We start from the raw sequence: 20,042 nt of genomic DNA on the forward strand, positions 1-20,042 counted from the left end.
TCCTGGACAATTCATCCTGGGGTTGGAAGTTCTCATACCAGGTCAAGGCAGCACATTTTTGGAAGCCGTGCAATGAAGAGGAAGAGGAGAGTGGGAAGGACCCGGAGCCACTTCCCTGAAGACCTTGCTTTACCCAACTGAGGCATCAAAAATATAATGGGCTTCCCCAAGCAGCCAACTGCCACCATTTAGTTGGGGTACCTAGAGCTCATGTTACAAGCAATTTTTAATTAACTGATAGTTAGGCAATATCAACACACCCATTCGCTAAATGTTTTTTTCAAACTGGTATTCTACAAGTCATTCCTCAATTAATGTAATTGTCTTTCCAAAGAATTAAAAATACATGTGATGAAAACAAACTCACTCTGAATGAGATAAACATAATAGGACTCTTCTACTACCTAACACATTCTCACATTACAGCCTCTCAGTAAAACGATCCTGATTTAATCAAAATAAGATATGATTCAACTCCTACAAACTCTTTTCTTCGTGGCTGTGCTTCTCGCTCTCCCTCACTCCTGGGGTCCGTTGCATCTGATACCTAGCCTACATTTCATCATCACACTGAGTAAAACATTTTCCAGACACAATAACTCTCCAGTTTCATAGACGTTCCCCCACAAAGCCCTAGCAGATGGAAAGCGCTTTTAAATCCACATACTTAATGCATAGGATGGCCATTTTCATTTTTATATTTGCATTATATTTAACACCAGCACCAGTGAAAGTCTTCAGAGGTCCTCTGGTCAACAAACTTCAAAATTATTCCTGTTCCTCATGGCTGCTCACCAATGACATCAAATTCTGGGTGGAAGCCCAAGCCAACAACTGACTCAAACAGTTGATATCATTCTAATGGCGCTTGTTTTCAGTAGAGTTAAAACTGCAAATAGAACACCTCATTAAAACTCAAAGTTCACTTTAGCTGTGCCTCTGATTTACCACTGAGAAGTCATCATCCAAAAGGGAGAAGCAATATTATTCATACTTTTTGCCTGATTGAAAAAAGTGAAGTGAACAAGTTTTCTGGGTTCTGCTGCTCTTGTTTTTTTGTTGTTGTTGTTTGTTTTTAATTTGTTTAATCTATAGGACAATACCTTGGCACTTTTGCTATTTTTCAGAGCAGTGTAACCCAAAGTACAGAGCTGTTTGCTGAGTCCACAATCCAAAGCAAGCAGGGCTGCTCTGACCTGCACTACCAGCCTTCCGGCCATTCCTGAGCCTCTGACAAGGGTGGAAGGGGAGTGGGGTGGGCATTCAGGGAGGCTGAGGGATGTGCAGGTGGAGGCAAGGAGCCCTGACACGGCCAATCTCAGTATCTGGATGGTGTGGGCTCCTCAGTAGATCAACTGTGTCACATGACACAGGTAGTACCATACCTGGTAAGGTGTAGTTCATTTTTGTTATCATTATGTCATTATTTCAAGTATCAGTTGTGATTTTTATGATGAATGCCAGGGATAAAAAAAACAAAGCAGGCTTTGGCAAGAATGTTGTACCACTTTCTATATTAATGAACAAATAACACGTTATATTTTTCCAATTATAAAAGTAATACACATTTACTGTAGAAAATTTGGAAAAAGTCTGGTAAGTATAAAGTAGAAAAGATAAGGTAAGATCATTAAGTAAGTCCTAATTTTGTTATAACTTCTTTCCAGTTTTTCCCCCATGAACACAGATCTTTCATGGAACTGAAATTATACTGTTTATACCATTTTTATCCCGCTTCTCTTGTTTAATATTATATTGTCTAAAAGAATAACTCTGGGACATAATGAAATCTATATAAACATTAGCAATCTCTTTCCCAACATTCTAAATCTTATTATAAAAAGGAGAAGATCAGGAAAAATCACATGCTGTGCCTCCCTGAAATCATGCATCATCTCACCTGTTTGATATATTTGTAAACACTGCCCCATTCTTGGAGTACAACAACTTCCAGATTGCTCAATCTTTCTTCCAAAGGCTGGCCAACCAAAGGGTAGGATTCATCCATTCACTTATTCAACAAATATTTTCTGAACACCTACTGTGTGCCAGATGCTATGCTAGGAACAGAGTACAGATGGTCCATAAAACTACCAGGTCTAATTGAAATTTATTAAAGGGATATTTGCTAGGTTTAAGTGACATGATATTAAACTAGGCCAAACGGAGCCAGGTTTGAGGGTGATCTGATCAAAACTAGCCTTTCCAGTTCACCAATTTGACACCCACCTCAGCCAGGGTGGTCTAGCTCCTGTTCCCTGAACCTGCCTTTCTTTTTTTTTTTTTAATTAATTAATTAATGTATTTATTTATTTATTTTTGGCTCCATTGGGTCTTCATTGCTGCGCACGGACTTTCTCTAGTTGCAGTGAGTGGGGGCTACTCTTCGTTGTGGTGCACGGGCTTCTCATTGCGGTGGCTCCTCTTGTTGCAGAGCGTGGGCTCTAGGAGTGCGAGCTTCATTAGTTGTGGCTGGCGGGCTCAGTAGTTGTGGCTCGCAGGCTCTAGAGTGCAGGCTCATAGTTGTGGCACACGGGCTTAGTTGCTCTGCGGCATATGGGATCTTCCCGGACCAGGGCTTGAACCCGTGCCCCCTGCATTGGCAGGAGGATTCTTAACCACTGCGCCACCTGGGAAATCCCTGAACCTGCCTTTCACCTGACTTTCTGTGTCTTGCTCACCACTCCCGAGAACCCCTACCTTCCTTTCTGCAGAGCCACATTCCATTCAGGAAGCTTTTCTGAACAGTGACTCTGAGTCTCACTCTCAAACTGTTGCTGCACCAACCATCCAGAACCATCCATTCTGTAGACAACCTTAACTGCCCTTGTTCCCGAGTGGGGTGGTGGTAGGTATCCGGGACAGGCACCAGAGCCTCATTTTCTTTATTATTTCCCTCAGCTATGTACGACATGCATCACTACTAATCACCTAACCATTCCTCTCAGGAACTTCTCCAAATGAATCCCATCTCTGAAAGGATCTTCAGGAAAAACATTCTACCCTCTCAATTGCTGCAGGGTGTGTGTGTATATATATATATATATATATCTCCTTAAGAAAACATAACTACTTTACTTGGGTCACCTCACCACCCTTATGCCACATCAAGACCTGAGATCTTCCACACAAGGCACCAATCTCAGCGCCTTGTGTATAATCTTATTCAGTCTTCACAGCAACTGCGGTGAGGTACATGCTACGACCACAATTTCCAGTTTAGAGAAAAGAAAACTGAAGTTTAGAGAGATTAAGCAACTTGCCCAGAGTTATTCAGTTAGCCACTGGTGAAGTATTCAAATCCACGCAGCTACTTCCCCATAGCAAGCTTTTTCTGCCCTGGCGAATATTCTTCCTCACATGTTCTTCCCATGAGGCTGAAACCAGTAATTCTCACATTTTCATCGGCATCAGAATCATGCAGGGGACTTGGTAAAAACACGCTTGCTTGGGTGCTGGTCAAGAGATTCTGGTTCAGGAAGGAGGGGGAGATCTGCATTTTAACAGGCACTCCCCCCCAACCAAGGGATTCTGGCGCCAGCTGTCTTCAGACTACCCTGAGAGATATGGTTTTAAACACTAGGAGAATAAACCCATCAGGGGAGAGGCTTTTGGAAAATGGTATTTGTTTTCTCATTACCCATGATCCATCAGGGCTTTTTAAAAAATTTTTTTGAACTAAAAAAATTTTTTTTAATTTTTTATTTTGTATTAGAGTATAGTTGATTTACAATGTTGTAAATGCTGTACAGGTGTACAGCAAAGTGTACAGCAATGCTGTAGAGGTGAACAGCAAAGTGAATCAGTTATACATATACATATATCTATTCTTTTTCAGATTCTTTTCCCATATAGGTTACTACAGAATATTGAGTAGAGTTCCCTGTGCTACACAGTGGGTCCTTGTTCATTATCTATTTTATATACAGCAGTGTGTATATCTTAATCCCAAACTCCTAATTTATCCCTCCCCCCAACCTTTCCCCTTTGGTAACCATAAATTTGTTTCTATGTCTGTGAGTCCATCAGGGCTTTTTAAAAAGTGGCAGGAGTTATTGTTGAATAGGTACAGAGTGTCAGCTTGGGATGATGAAATAGTTCTGGAGACGGATGGTAGTGATGGCGGCACTACAACGTGGATATACTTAATGCCACTGAACTGCACACTTAAAAATGGTTAAAACGGTAAATCTCATGTTATATTTTACCACAATAAAAAAAATGGCAGGATGCCCAACTCTCAGCTGTCTTGTAGAAGGTGTCTCTGACACCCTTTCCTGCTGATGTGGAAAGAGGTGAGGTTTACTCCTGAGGGATGGATCCCTTGGGAAAGGGAAAACTGAGAGTAAAAGGTGGAGAAAGTTGGCCCTCGGGTGGCCCCTCCCCAGCTTCGGGCTGGCTGTGACACTCAAAGCCCGGGAGACAGTTCCCAGCACTCTTAAGCACACCTCATCCCCTGCCCGCCCGCAGTCTGTCCTTGACATACTCATGAGTGTCCCTGGACAGAGTAAAGAGGGAAGAGAGGAGCTCAAGGGACGTTGGGGAAAGAGCCTGCTTCAGGGCTCCAGGGCCAGCTCCACCCTGGGACCCTCAGCATGTCACCCCACCTCCCTCAGGCGTCACCTGGCCCGTTCCTTCTCACCTTTCAGATTTCAGCTCAGATGTCATTTCCTCAGAAAGCCTTTGCCTGCCCTAAAGCAGCCCCTCCTCCCCTCCCACTCATCACTTTCTGTAATACTACCCTGCCTGATTGTCTTCTGAGCATTTACCATCACTGGATATTCTATTTACTACTTATTATTTGTACACTGGTTACTTGTTGGCATTGCCTGATTAGAACCAGAACTTCCTGACAGCTGGGAATGTGCTGGTTTTGTTCACTGCCATATTCTCTTGCTGGAGATATAATAGGAACTCAATGAATATTTGTAGAATAAATAGATGAATCAGGCTTATTTGTTTCACTGTGTATAATCTGTTCCTTCTACCTCCCAAGGTGATTTGTAGGAAAGGTCAAATGAGATCAGGTGTGCCAAGGTGCTTTAGAAGGAAAGACTCCACACAAGGTGGGGTTATCATGCATTGGGGTAGGAGGGAAGGCAGCTCATGAAGCCCTGAGCACCTCAAGGGGTCTCCTCCACGACCCTGCACAGTAGGTGCCCCGCCTCTCTTCTCCGCTCCTCCTAGACAGAGACTTGTCTGGAATCTAAAACTGATGATGCTCGACCCTGCAGACCATCCAAACACGATGCAACCCAATTATTTATTACAAGGCTAGGCCTCTCAGTGAGTTTTCTCACTAGTGGGGCTCAAATAACAAGACACTACTTAGGAAGGCAGCGATCTGCCAGGAGGGCAAACCTAGAAGAAGAACCACAAAGATGCTCCCTAAGTCAGTGGGGTTCAACAAGCCTGAACTGAGTGTCCAGCATATTCCAGATCCTGGGCTCAGCCCTAGGGACAGAGCGGGTGACGGAGACTATCACAGTGGAGTGGGGGACACAGATACTGAATTGAAAACTCAAAGTCAATGAGGTGAATCTGGCATATGCGGGGAGTCAGGGAAGGCTTTGTAGAGTGACTGACACCTAAACTGAATTTAAAGGACAGAGGAAAGAGGGATGGGGAAGAGTAGGCAGCCCAAGGTGAGGCACAGAATGGAGAGACCGTGTGTTGTGTTTAGGGAGCTCCAAGTAGTAAATGCATTGGGTGTTTATTGCTGGAGTGTCTGGTGTGCCAGGGGACAAGTGGGGGCAAAGGGGCTGCGAGATGTACCTGGAAAGGTTGGTGGCGGCCACTCTCCCACAGGCAGCAGATCAAAGCTGTTTCAGACACATGCCCTTGGAGGCCTTGTAGAGATGAACCTGCTCATTGGTCCAGCAGCCCAGGGGGCCCGTCTGGCTTGGCTGGGAGTAGAAAAAGGCGAAACGCAAAAAATCAACCAGACTTCGCTGCACTGCAAGCAGGGAGGGCTTGAGTTGGGAGGGGCTAGGCTTGGAGAACTGGAGAGAGATTCCGAGGGAAATTTTTTCCCAGCCAGACTGGTCGCCCGTGCTGGAGGACTTAGGCTGCCTATGTCGTTGATTCAGGGTTACCTATGGAGCCCTGCTCTCGGCTGTCTCTCCCAGGGACTGTGCAGCTTCCTAACAGCCTGGCAGAGCTTCGCAGCTGCTGTCAGGGCTAAACAGAGGAAAGAGGGGAAAGAAGAACCAGTGTGACTCCCTGCATTTGATTTGAGCCAAAGTGGAATCTCCTCTGAGCCCTGAGTAAAGGCAGCAGAAAGGAAGAGAAGGAAAATTAGGGCCCTGGTATTTTGCATAAAATGCATACGGCCCAAATTTGCTCACGAGAAGTGATATGATTCAGAGAGAGCATCAAAGACAGGAAAACCAGAGAGAGAAGGGATGGGGGTGGGGAGAGAGAGAGAGAGAGAATGGCTGTGTTGTGATAAAGCAGGTACAGGAAAGTGTTCCCCCTTCCTTTCCTTTCCCAGTGATCCTTACACTCAAGAAATCTCATGCATTCAAGAAAAAAGGGAAAAACGTACCAGTGTCTCACTGGGGGATATATTTTCAGGGGCTCCCAGTGAGAATTAAGAACTTTGTATATTCATTTTGATGATATTTTTAAAAATAAAAATGTTCTCAAACCCAACCCACCCCTCCTCAAATCAATCACTCCAACTTTGGCTTGGACCTGGGGATAGAGGTGAAAGTCCCCATCGCATTAGCATACACTCACCTTTTTCCTTTCTCCACACTACTTCCAGCTCCTCCAGCTTAAGGCAGAGAGGATCCTGGCAAGGTTGAACACAGCAAGTGGCTGAGCCTGAAACAGAAATTCCCTGCCATAAGGTCAACAGCATATTAGTAGTTGATTCCTTGGGGGATGGTGGGACTGGAGCACCAAGGGGCAACAGACTACACCTCAATCATCCATCTGTGTTTCTATCCTGCAAAACCCAGACAAAGAGCTCAGCCTCTCTCATCTACTTCTGCATCCCCACAACGAAATAAGGTCTCCTTCCTCTAAGCCACCACAGCATGTGGCAACTTTAAGAAGCAGCATTTTTTGCCTGTCCTCTTCCTTACATGCTTCTCCTTGCCCCTGATAGCCTGCCAACTCCTGGCTTACTATTGCCAGTGTATCCCAGTTTCTGCTGGGCAGTCTCCTACACATTGCAAGCAAATATCTGTAGAATGGACAGATGCAAAAGTTGGAAACAAGATATAGTGCCTACTAGAGAATAGACTTGAGGACACAGGGAGGGGGAAGGGTAAGCTGGGACAAAGTGAGAGAGTGGCATGGATATACACACACTACCAATTGTAAAACCAATAGCTAGTGGGAAGCAGCCGCATAGCACAGGGAGGGAGATCAGCTCGGTGCTTTGTGACCACCTAGAGGGTGGGATAGGGAGGGTGGGAGGGAGGGAGACGCAAGAGGGAAGAGATATGGGGATATATGTATATGTATAGCTGATTCACTTTGTTATAAAGCAGAAACTAACACACCATTGTAAAGCAATTATACTCCAATAAAGATGTTAAAAAAAAAGATACAGTGCATCAGTAAGGGAATGATTAAATAAAACATAGCACATTCATACCCAGGAAAACAGATTTTTGGTTTTTGTTTTTATGACTTAGATACTTAGATTTACCTAGAAAGAGTTCCAGAGTATATTGTTTCATTTTTTAAGATAAAAAGAAATTGAAGAACCAAACACATTAGGAGATCACTTATATAATACAAAACAAAACCACACACACAAAAACAAAAGTATATCTTTATGTGTATGTGTGTGTACAACTGTATAAATGCATAGAGAAACGTTTGTAAGAGCACCTGTCCAACTAGGAACGGTGATTACTTCTGAAAAAGAAAAAGGAGAACTGGAGAGGAATTATGGGGGCTTTTACTTTATCGGGAGTGTTTACATTCTTTACAACCAAGAATGTATTCACGTATTGTGTAATCAAAAATAAATCAAAAATACAATTTTTTGAAAGTCTTAAATTATTATATGAGATTTTTCATCCTGTGAAAGTTTGTTTTAATGCATTAAAGAGCCTGTGGAAGGCAGTAGAACTAGCTCCCACTTGGGCAAGGGATTGTTTACCTTGCTTATCTCTAGTTAGAGCCAACAATGCTAATGATTCTGAATAGCACTGGCCACTCCTTGGCCATCCCATCCCCTCCCCTCCCACTCATGGCTTCAACTATCACCTCTATGTGGATGACTCCCAAATGCCTCTTTCCAGACACAGCCACTCCCACGAGCTACAGTCCTGACTTTCCAACTTCCTGTTGGATACAGCCAACACCCCATGTACAAAACCAGACTCCTGTCCTCCCTTCTCTCCCTAATTCAATTCTTCTGCCTAACTTCTTCCTTCCTCTTAACCGGCACCTCCTTCTTCCCAGGAACTCAGAAAGGAAACTTCCCAGTTATCACTAGTCCTCTTAATCCACACACCCACCTAGTTATCTGTCCTATTCTGGTGATTTTTCTAAAAAATTTTTCCCAGCTGTTAGCCACTGACACCACCCCAGGTCAGACCCTTTCCATCCATCACCTGGACTAGTGGAATCGCCTTCTAAATGGTCTCCTTATAAATTGGCAGACTGGAAATGATATATACACACTACTATATATAAAATAGATGACTAATAAGGACCTACTGTACAGCACAGGGAACTCTACTCAATATTCTGTAATGACCTATATGGGAAATGAATCTAAAAAAAAGTGGATATATGTATATGTATAACTGATTCACTTTACTGTACACCTGAAACTAACACAACATTGTAAATCAACTATAATAAAAATTTATAAATAAATAAATAAATGGTCTCCTTGCCCCTGACTGACTGCTTTGATCCTTCTGCTAGATGCCCAACTTCCCACTTGGTGAAGGCCCAACATTCCAGACTGTTGAGGTCATTTTGAGCCTCCATTCCATCACCCTATTGTATTAGCTATTTTCCCAACTTTGAGTCATCTGCAGATTTGGGAAATAAGGCTTTTTGCCTTCATCCAAGTATCTGACAAAAATGTTAAACTGGGCTGAACCAAAGAAGCCTCTGGACTATAGATCTCTTTCCCAGGGAACCCAGAGCTTATCACTGGAGGAAAGAAAGTAACTTCAAAAAAAAATTAGTGTCAGATACTTTTCATATACCATCTCATTTATACCTTACAATACATCTGGGTAGCAAGTACTGTTATCTTAATTTAGAGATGTAAAACTGAAGTTGAGAATCATTAGGTAACTTGTTAAAAGCCTATAGCTATTAAGTGGTAGAGTTTTGATTTGTACCACAAGTTTGTGTTGGTTCCACAGCTCATGGTTTTTCTACCACACAGTTGGAACTTTTCATGAATCCTTGCCTTCTAATAGATACAGTATACACTTCTTAATCTGCATCGAAGGACTTTCACATTCTAGCTTCAAATCTACCTTTGTAACAGTAAAGACTATACCATGTGTCAAACACAGTAATGTTTTACATGCTTTATTTCATTTAATCTGTGCCAAACCTATGAGGTAGGTACCATAATTATGTCCATTTTACAGATTCAGAAGCTGATGCATAGATTAAAAATAGCTTAATCTGTAAATTAAAAATTAACTCAAAATAAAATTTTAAAAAATAGCTTCATTAAGGTTACCCAGATAGTAAACAGCAAAGCTGGATTTCAAACTGGGGTCTGCCTGACTAGAGAGATACTTAGGAGGTAGAATGGACAGGAAGTTCAATTCATACAGTCAATGAACACGTATTTATGGAGCACTTTTGTCACAGGCTCAATATTGTGCTGAGGCTGGAGATCACAGAAATGAACTATGCCCCTGGGTTCATGGAGCGTATGTTTTACTGGGAAAGGCAGACACAGAAATAGAAGGTAGCAGAGTGAGGCGAATACTGGGAGGACGAAGTTCAGAAAGGGTAGTCTCAGAGGGCTGAGGTTTCCGGGCTTGGTAAGTGAGTCTACAAAGGTTCTATTCACTGTGATGGGGAACACGGGAGAAACAGGTTTGGGAAAAGATTGAGTTTAATTTGAGACATGAGTTTTGAGGAGATGTCTCACAGGCAGCTGGATATGCAGGTCTGGAGCTCAGGAGTGAGGCATGGACCATGGAAAGATCTGGAATCATTGATGAAACAACTCATGGAGATGGATTTACTCGAAGGATCCACAATATGTACCTGGGGCGAACAAGGAAAAGGAAGACCTCAAAGGAGATGCTGCTCACCTGGCCGACTAATGCACTCCCATGAACAGCTTTCTGAGGATGGCTTCTCCTCTTCCCAAGCAGAACAACTTTCCATCCTTTCCATCAAGCCACACCCAGCTTCCTCCATGCCCTCGCTCTGCTCCAGAAAACTCCAGCCCAGAGCTCCCTCTCCTAGACTCAAGCCATTTAACAGCTGGCCAGGGACTCAGCCATTTCTTGGTAAGGATATTGAAAATTTCAGGTATTTGTGCCCTGTCTCCCTGACTGGACTGAAAGATCTTTGATGGCAAATCCTCAGTATGACATTAGGAATGCAGTCAACATCCTCTTTACAGAACCAACCAATAGTACTCAGTTTCAAAAAGCGTAATGAAGCAATAGCAAAGCATTTATGTGGACTAGTTACTCCAGATGAACCTGAATGCCTTCCTCAATACAACAGCAAGCACGTCCTGGGCACTCTCCCAAGCTTCCCCCTGAGCCTCTGCACTGAACAGAGCTGGTCAAGGTGAGCATTCCCTGCCTCTCCTTGTGCCTTCTAATCTATTCCTATTCCCAAGAGCCCTTGCTTCCAGAATTCTTCAAGTTGAAAAGAAATTTCTTCAGGACAGAAGAAACGAGGATGAAAATGTTTTACTTCAGAAAACACCAAGTAGCAGCAATAGAAGCCTCTTTCCCATGAGTCAAGTCACAGAGTTTTAACCAAGATCCTTTAACAAAATATTGTCTAATTTTACAATTTATAAATGATTCCTCATTTGTGCTGTTTTATACTATCCTTCTATAAATAAGCAAATGTCTGAAATACTGAGAAAGGTAGACAGTAACATCTTGTTTCACAAATTACAGAGATTGTCAGATTCTCACCTGCATCATCACCTGGCTCAGGTAAGCTCAGGTGGGCAGTAGCCATGGGGATCTTGCTCACCAGTGTCCCCCATCAGCAGGCATAGTGCCTGACTCATGGGAGTGACTCAGAAGGACTGCTGAATGTATGAATGTTGAATGGATGAGACAGTAAAATTGGGAAGAAACAAAATTGTAGAAAAAACAAGGAGACAGGGAATGAGGGGTGACATGGAAGTAGCAAGAGTATAAAGAAAGCTGAGGCAAAGAAACGACCAGCCACTTTCTTACATCTTAGGCTCAGATTCTCTGCAACTTCTCCACAAAGACACCCACACAGTAGCTAAATCTTTGGGTCAGTTTCTCAGTCCTATAGCTGTCAAATGCACACTTACAGTACTGGCCATTTACTATTTTTAAGTTTTGGAACCGCTTTCTCTCTTCCTTTCTATATGCCTTAGGAACACTTTTTTTTTTTTTTAACCTTTCACCTAAACTAAGACTTGACATTGAATTTGACTCCTACTAGACTCTAAGCTTGTATTTCAGGTTTGCTGCTTTGCTACTTAACATCCCATATCAGTCCAGAAAAGGAGACAGAGGTCCACATTCAGTGTCTGGAATTGTAAGGAACAGTGCCTAACCCTCTAACGGTAGTTCCAATTCTGCCTATCTTATGAGGATTGCAAAGAAACAAGAGTGTCCCAGTTAATAAATACATACATACATACATACATACATACATAAATAAATAAAGGCACTACATTTTCACTTCACAGGAAGAGCCCCAAGTAACCAATCTACCCTTACTCTCTCCCCTCTGCACTTCGTCTCCCTTACTCTCTACACTCTATAGTTTGCACTTCGTCTTCCTTACTTGCTCCCCCTCTACAGTCTGCACTTCATCTCCCTTACTCTCTCCCCCTGTACCTTCTGCACTTCGTCTCCCTTACTCTCTCCCCCTCTACCGTCTGCCCTTCTTCTCCCTTACTCTCTCCCCCTCTACCGTCTGCCCTTCTTCTCCCTTACTCTCTCCCCCTCTACCGTCTGCCCTTCTTCTCCCTTACTCTCTCCCCCTCTACCTTCTGCCCTTCTTCTCCCTTACTCTCTCCCCCTCTACCTTCTGCACTTCATCTCCCTTACTCTCTCCCCCTCTACCTTCTGCACTTCTTCTCCCTTACTCTCTCCCCCTCTACCGTCTGCCCTTCTTCTCCCTTACTCTCTCCCCCTCTACCTTCTGCCCTTCTTCTCCCTTACTCTCTCCCCCTCTACCTTCTGCACTTCATCTCCCTTACTCTCTCCCCCTCTACCTTCTGCACTTCATCTCCCTTACTCTCTCCCCCTCTACCTTCTGCACTTCGTCTCCCTTACTCTCTCCACTCTACCGTCTGCACTTCGTCTCCCTTACTCTATTCCCCAGGAACAGTATCTCCAGCTCCTCATCACATCTGAAGCTGCCCCTGTCACTCTCACGAAAGCACAGGCGGTCTCCAGGAATTCAATCTATGCACACTCAGGAGCAGCAAGCTAATTTTAATATCAGTCTTTGATGACCATGGCCAAAATAAAGTCAACTTAAAAAAAAAAAACCAACGAAGTAAAATCTAAATGGGCTCTAGATTGATCTCTACTTTATAGACAGAATTCATTAACACAATGATAATAAACTGCCATGGCAAGATTGAAAACATGGTTTAATGATGGGAAACTTGTTAACGTGATATAATAAACCAGTAGGTCAAATGTGAAAAAAGGCACACAATCATCTCAAAGATTACCTTTTTGACTTTTGATAAATTCAACTCCCTTTCATTAAAAACAAACGAACAAAAAAAACTATGAATATAAAACTCCTTCCGCAAAGTGATTTAAACAATTTTAAACCAAAAGCCAACATCATACTTACACATGAATATGAAAAGCATTTCCATTAAAATCAGGAATAAAATTGAAAGGTCTATTATCCTCCTTCTTAGTTATCAATGTTCGATAACTAAGAATCATTATTTGCAGACAATACAATTCTCTACCTAGAGAGCTCAGGAGAATCAGCTAAAAAATTAAGTTAATTAAATAAAAACCTAAAACATATTTAAAAAATAAGTAAGAAATATATGATTTACATGAAGACTACTACAAAACTTCACTAAGAGATATAAAAACATTTGAGTAAATTAATAAACATACCAGTATGGAAAGACTAACTACTGTAAACATATTAATTTCTCCTAAATTAATATATATTAATATAATTATATATAATATATATAATATATTATATATAATAAATCTATATTATTATATATAACATATTATATGTATTATAATATATAATAAATATATATATTTATTATAATCCCAATCAGGATATCAATAGATGTTTGAGATTTTGACAAAGTGTTTCAAAATTTAATTTATAAGAATAAGCAAGGAAAAATAAGGAAAATTTTAATAATTATAATGAGAGAGAGGTTGCTCTGTGTGACATTAATATATGTTATAAGGCTAAAATAACTAAAACAGTGTGGTATTCATTCAAGAATTTACAAATAGATATCTTAGGCCTAAAATTGACTTTAGAATATACAAAATCAGATTAGGAATTGTCTAGGATTATCCAATAAGTATATTATTTAAGGAAATTATATAAGGAATATAAATATATACATGAGGAAATAAATACATTTTGAAGGAAAATTAAGTATTTAGAAAACAGATTAGGTCTTCAACTCATAATATGTACAAAAAAAAAAACTAACTTCAAATGAAAAGTTGATTGTAACTAAAAGCCTAAAAAGCTAAAAAACACAGTTAATCACAGAAAGTAGATAAAGAATACAAATTTAAAAGCTGTGGAAGTAATCACCAGGGAGGACATAGACCTATCTGGCCATGTGGATATTAAAATTTTCTGTACATTAAGGAACATCATAAATATTTCAAAAATATGATATTTCATTAATATTTATACAGAGTATCCCATAGTAGGATAAACGTAATTCGTTTAATTATGATTAACAAAGTTAGGTGAAAAGTTATAAAATGTGAAAGCATGATCTCAATTTGGGAAAAAACAAACAGAAGAAAAAAAACTAGAAAGCCATGAACCAAATATTGGACTTCTTTATTGTGCCTTTCTCTAATTCCCAAATTATCCAAAATTAACTTGTATCATTTTATAATCAGGAAAAAATGCTAGTTGAGAAAAACAGCATCAAATGACAATGATATGTTATAGTCTTAATTCATTAAGACATCTCAAATAAAAAAAAAAAAGACAAATGGACAAAGAAAGTGATTAAATAATTAACCAAGAGAGAGCACACTGATGAGATATCAATGTTTTATTGTTTCCAGTAATCAAAGAAATGCACATTCAAACTATGAAGTACCAAGTCTGGTATCTCTTATTGACATACCACTGGAAAGACTACTCTAGCACATCATTAGTTGAAGTGCAAATTGTTGCAACCTTTTTGGAGAGCATTTTGACAGTACATATTTCAAGTCTTTAAAAAAGTTCTTCAGGGCTTCCCTGGTGGCGCAGTGGTTGAGAATCTGCCTGCCAATGCAGGGGACACGGGTTCGAGCCCTGGTCTGGGAAGATCCCACATGCCGTGGAGCGACTAGGCCCGTGAGCCACAACTACTGAGCCTGCGCGTCTGGAGCCTGTGCTCTGCAACAGGAGAGGCCGCGATAGTGAGAGGCCCGCGCACAGCGATGAAGAGTGGCCCCCGCTTGCCGCAACTAGAGAAAGCCCTAGCACAGAAACGAAGACCCAACACAGCCAAAAATAAAAATAAATTAAATTAAATTAAAAAAAAAAAAAAAAAAAGTTCTTCACTTTGACCTAGTAATTTCAGTTCTAGGACTCTGTGCTAAAGAAAGAATTACAGATCTAGGCAATGAAGAGTTACTTAAGTAGAAAAAATCGGGGATCAACAACTAAATGCCCAACAAGAGGGGAATGCCCCTCCACAGGACCACATGACAGAATGAGACCCAAACACTGAAATCAAGGTTTGGAAACCTTTAATGGAGTGGGAACATCTTAATGATGGAATGTTAGGCAAAGAATGCAGGATTGAAAATTGTGTATTATGTATCTGTACTACGGTCTTAATTTTGTTTGAAACAAACAAACCTCCCAGTTCTGTTGCTCCCCAGCCAGGCGGCTTTGGTCAAATTTTTGAGTCTCTGAGAAGACCAATTTTTTCAACTCTAAAAGTGAGAGGGGAGGACTTCCCTGGCGGTCCAGTGGTTAAGACTCCGCGCTTCCCAACCTAAGTGTCCATCGACAGATGAATGGATAAAGAAGATGTGGCACATATATACAATGGAATATTACTCAGCCATAAAAAGAAACGAAACTGAGTTATTGTAGTGAGGTGGATGGACCTGGAGTCTGTCATACAGAGTGAAGTAAGTCAGAAAGAGAAAAACAAATACCATATGCTAACACATATATATGGAATCTAAAAAAAAAAAAAAAGGTTATGAAGAACCTTGGGGCAGGACAGGAATAAAGACGCAGACGTAGAGAATGGACTTGAGGACACGGGGAGGGGGAAGGGTAAGCTGGGACAAAGTGAGAGAGTGGCAATAGACATATATACACTACCAAATGTAAAATAGATAGCTAGTGGGAAGCAGCCGCATAGCACAGGCAGATCAGCTCGGTCCTCTGTGATCACCTAGAGGGGTGGGATAGGGAGGGTGGGAGGGAGCCGCAAGAGGGAGGAGAGATGGGAACATATGTATATGTATAGCTGATTCACTTTGTTATAAAGCAGAAACTAACACACCATTGTAAAGCAATTATACTCCAATAAAGATGTTAAAAAAAGACTCTGCGCTTCCACTGCAGGGGGCATGGGTTTGATCCCTGCTCAGGGAACTAAGATCTCACATGCCGCAGGGCGTGGCCAAAAAAAAAAAGAAAACAAAGAAAAACAAGTAAAAATGAGAGGGGAACATTTGGATCCCTCAATTTTCACTGTTGCATGACACAGCATGTAATAAAAAAGTAATAAACAAATCATAAACAGATGCATAACATCTGCATTAATAATTAAAAGATAGAATTTTAGTTGTTAAAACTGTTTTGAATTAAAAATTCTTTTTTAATTAATTTTTATTGAAGTATAGTTGATTTACAATATTGTGTTAGTTTCAGATGTACAACGCAGTTGATTCAATATTGTTATAGATTATACACCATACAAAGTTATTGTAAAATACTGACTATATTCCCTGTGCTGTACTTATTTATCCCTGTGACTTATTTATCTTATAACTGATAGTTTGTACCTCTTAATCCCCTTCACCTATTTCGCTCCAACCCCTGCCCCTCCCCCGTGTGATAGCCACTAGTTTGTTCTCTGTATCTGTGAGTCTGTTTCTGTTTTGTTATATTTATTCATCTGTTTTTAGATTTCACATGTAAGTGAAAACATACAGTATTTGCCTAAAAATTCTTTACTTTTAAACTAATAACTTAAACAAGTGACATATTTTAGACCTTACTGCTTAGATAATGATAATTCATTAGAAATAGGCCGCATGGCTAGAAATAAGCATGCTCTCTGATCCTCTGTAACTAATTTGATATGGGCTTGCCCGCCTGAATCAGGAACACACTTCACCTGTTGTCAGCCATCCCATGACTTGGCACTGGTGAGGCCCTCAGTCAGCAAAGGGTAGTTAGTCAAAATCCTAGATCTGAGAGATGCCCCAGGAGAACCTGCAAGGCTGTCTGACTGCTGTTGCACTGAAGGTGCAGGAATCACTTTTTGGAGTTCTTCTTACAAATTTATGTAGTTTCTGCACATAGCTCAAGAAGTTCTTGCCATCCTCTCCGATTCAAATAATAATTGAGCATATTTCTTTCACAACTGCCTGGAGCTTTACCAATCCCTCCCAGTGTGAATTTTAGGACCCTGCTGGAGGCACGACAAAAGAACAACCAGGCTGAGTTAGGGACTAATTAGCCTGCTGAGCTGCAGAGAAGTGAATCTGAGTTTGCTCAGACCCCAGCAGTTACCAAAACTGCAGACTGAATGAGGCTCATGCTCTACCCTGTCATCCAAATTCATTCTGCCTTTGGGGGGAAAAACGAATATAATTTCATGCCAAACGCATTTAACTTCTGTGAATTTTATCCACCTCCCTGAGATTGACAAACCAGACTATTAGAGAGTGCTTCAGTTCCTCCAGGCAAACAGATCATAGGTGAAAATATGTTCATCAATGAAATCTGAGTTCGTGTTGTTAATAATAACAAATGAATTGAAACTTTCTTTAGAAATGACAGTAACTTGAACTAACTCCAGTGATATCCAAATTAAACTGTGTTATATGATATTTTAATCCCAGATGTGTCTAGTATGCACTTGGTCACATGTGTTTTTCCCAATGACTTTTTTTCCATTCTCTGGATTTTCCATAGTCAGTGATATTATATAGTTTAAACCTAAAATGAAGTCATCAAAACAGAGTCTTTCCTTGCTTCTGCCTCTTTCCTAATTCTGAATATAGCAGCATTACTGTTTAATTATTAAAATGTAGCTGTTCCTACAAAGCAATAAAATTCATAAATGCTAACCGCATTTTGTTATAGCTCTGAACTTGTGTGCACGTGTAATCAGCTCTTCTGAAAGAAATGTTCCAGTATTTTTATAAACGGAGCACATTTCACTGGGGCCACCACACAGCAGATCACTCAACGGAGCCAGCAGCAATGCCATCACTATGTAGATAATGGTACTAGCCAGCACTGCTTGACCAATAACCCAGTCAAGCACAGCCACCCTGTTTATGTTTATTTTGTTTTGTTTTCTTAAGCCTTAAGGGTAGAGGGGAAAGGATGCAAGAGTATTAAGTCTGCCTGATAGACTCAATGTCGTGGAGAAGAAGCAGGGAGGAGACTGGAGTTCCACTCTGTCCCTCTCGTCCCAGGCCCCACAGATGGCGGGCAGGGGAGGAAAGAACAAACGTCCTGCAGCTCCTGAGAGCAGAGGGGACCCTCTTCCTGACAGAGGCAGAGAGACATCAGAGACCTCGGGGAGGTGCGGCCGTGCACCCATGAGAAGCAGCCTTGTGTCACTGCACCTGAAGTCACCTGTGGTCAGGGACAATGGACATTTCAGTGGCAACCAGGCAGAGAGAGGAGTAATGGAGTAAGATCCCCAGCTGCACCGGGGGAGAGCACCACGGGAGAGCAGAACCCCGTGAAGAGAGGACGCTAGATTCTCCTTCCGCCATTCCACTGGGAGACTCAGTCAGAATAAAAATGAGCCTAAGAGCCAGGATTTGTTGAATCCTAATTGTATATCAGGCGCTGTTCTAAGCCCTTTACACGAACGATCTCATTTATTAGGTGCTACTATTACCCCTCCCATTTAGTGAATGAGGACCCATTTAGTTTAGGCCTCAGCAGGACAAGTATTTTGCACAAGGTCACACAGATTGCATATAAATAGTGGAGCCAGGTAAACAAATCTAAGCAACCAGGCTCCAGATCCCCAACTTGTAAAAGGCAATTAGAGAAAATACAGCGAGTTCTATTTCCTGCACATCCAAGTCTTTGGGGGAAAGGTCATAAATAGTGTGCCTTAACTTGGGGTTTAGGTTTTCTCAAACTTCTCTCTGTCTCTCTAGCAACAGAAGTGCCCTTTCATGCCAAATCTAAGGCAGGACCTCACTGCATAAATAAAATGAGTAAGAGCGGGTTGCTCATCAGAAGCGGGTTGAAGGGCTGAGATCTTCATCTGCCTGCATCTCCCTCACCTGACAGAGGCCCCGACACCCATGGAGCACAGCTGCAAAATCAGTATCACTCTGAATTATGAGCTTGAGAGACAAAAGAAGCACAGCTAGAAAGCCAACAACAGCCAGCTAAACCAAAGGAAAAGGAAGAAATAACCACCAGCCGCCCTCCAGCAGTCACAGAGGTACCTCACCATCCGGGCCCTGACACTAATCATCCCAAGTTTGAGCATTTGAAGGGCCAGAAGGAGGTGGAATTCAGGGCTGGAGCAGAGAGTCAGGAATGAGGCAAATCCAATAAACAGGCAGAGGTGGGAAGCGGAGCCAACAGGGCGCCGGGGCCAGCGGTCTGTGGTGAGTGAACAGGGCTGCTGTAGGCACAGAGGTGGGAACCCGAGAGGGAGGCCAGCACAGGAACTGCTCCCAGAACCAGCGTCCTCCAGCTTCAAGCTGTCCACACATATTATATGAGATAGAAATGGCAAAAGCTTACCAAGTACTTTGATACCCATGTTTCTTTTTTCTTTTCTTTCTTTTTCTTTTTTTTTTTTTTTTTGGTGAGCGGGGACTACATCACCCTCCTTCTTGCCGATTCAAAAACTGCTTTTTCCTTCTTTACAGTAACATACCACTCAGTGGCCGGTACTGTCAGCCTTAGCAGACAGAAATGCCTGCTTTGGGGAGTCGCGTGGGTAACAATTAAGAGTCCCAGACTATGTGGATTCACATCCCAACTCTACCCCGTACTGGCTGTGTAACCTTGGGCAAGTTACCTAACTTCTCAGTGCCTGAGTTTCGTCTTCTGTGATATGCAGATACTAAAAGTAAGAGGGTTGTTGTGAGGATAACAGGTTAATACACACAAAGTAGTTAGAACTGTACCTAGCAAAGTTCAAACTAAATGCTAGCTATTACTGTTTTCTTATTTTGACAGCTTTCATTTCCCTCCTGACCACTTTCTGTTTTCTCTTCCACACTCTATCAGTTCCCTATTGCTGCTGTGACAAATTGCCACAAATGTAGTGGCTTGAACAATACAAATTTGTTATCTTACAGTTCTGGAGGCCAGAAGTCTAAAATGGGTTGGCAGGGCTGACTTCCTTCTGGAGGCTCTAGGGAAGAATCCGTTTTCTTGCCTTTTCCAGCTCCTAGAGGCAGCCTGCATTCCTTGGCTCCTGACCC

At 41.8% G+C, this 20,042-nt stretch overlaps 1 protein-coding gene across 5 annotated transcripts in view; it reads right to left on the bottom strand.

The window, feature by feature from the left end:
• Positions 1-20,042, bottom strand: part of PLCE1 (phospholipase C epsilon 1) — a 320,122-nt gene that overhangs the window by 294,039 nt on the left and 6,041 nt on the right. For 4 of the 5 annotated variants that reach the window (XM_061169296.1, XM_061169606.1, XM_061169250.1 and 1 more), the window contains exons 2-3: positions 6,742-6,828; positions 5,776-5,906 (exon numbers count right to left, since the gene is read on the bottom strand). The exons of the other annotated variant lie outside the window; for it this stretch is intronic. The gene's annotated coding sequence lies outside the window, so the exon portion shown is untranslated. The remainder of the gene's footprint in view (positions 1-5,775; positions 5,907-6,741; positions 6,829-20,042) is intronic. 5 annotated transcript variants of the gene reach the window in all.

This window comes from Eubalaena glacialis, chromosome 1 (assembly GCF_028564815.1).
Source record: "Eubalaena glacialis isolate mEubGla1 chromosome 1, mEubGla1.1.hap2.+ XY, whole genome shotgun sequence".
NCBI lineage: Eukaryota > Metazoa > Chordata > Mammalia > Artiodactyla > Balaenidae > Eubalaena > Eubalaena glacialis.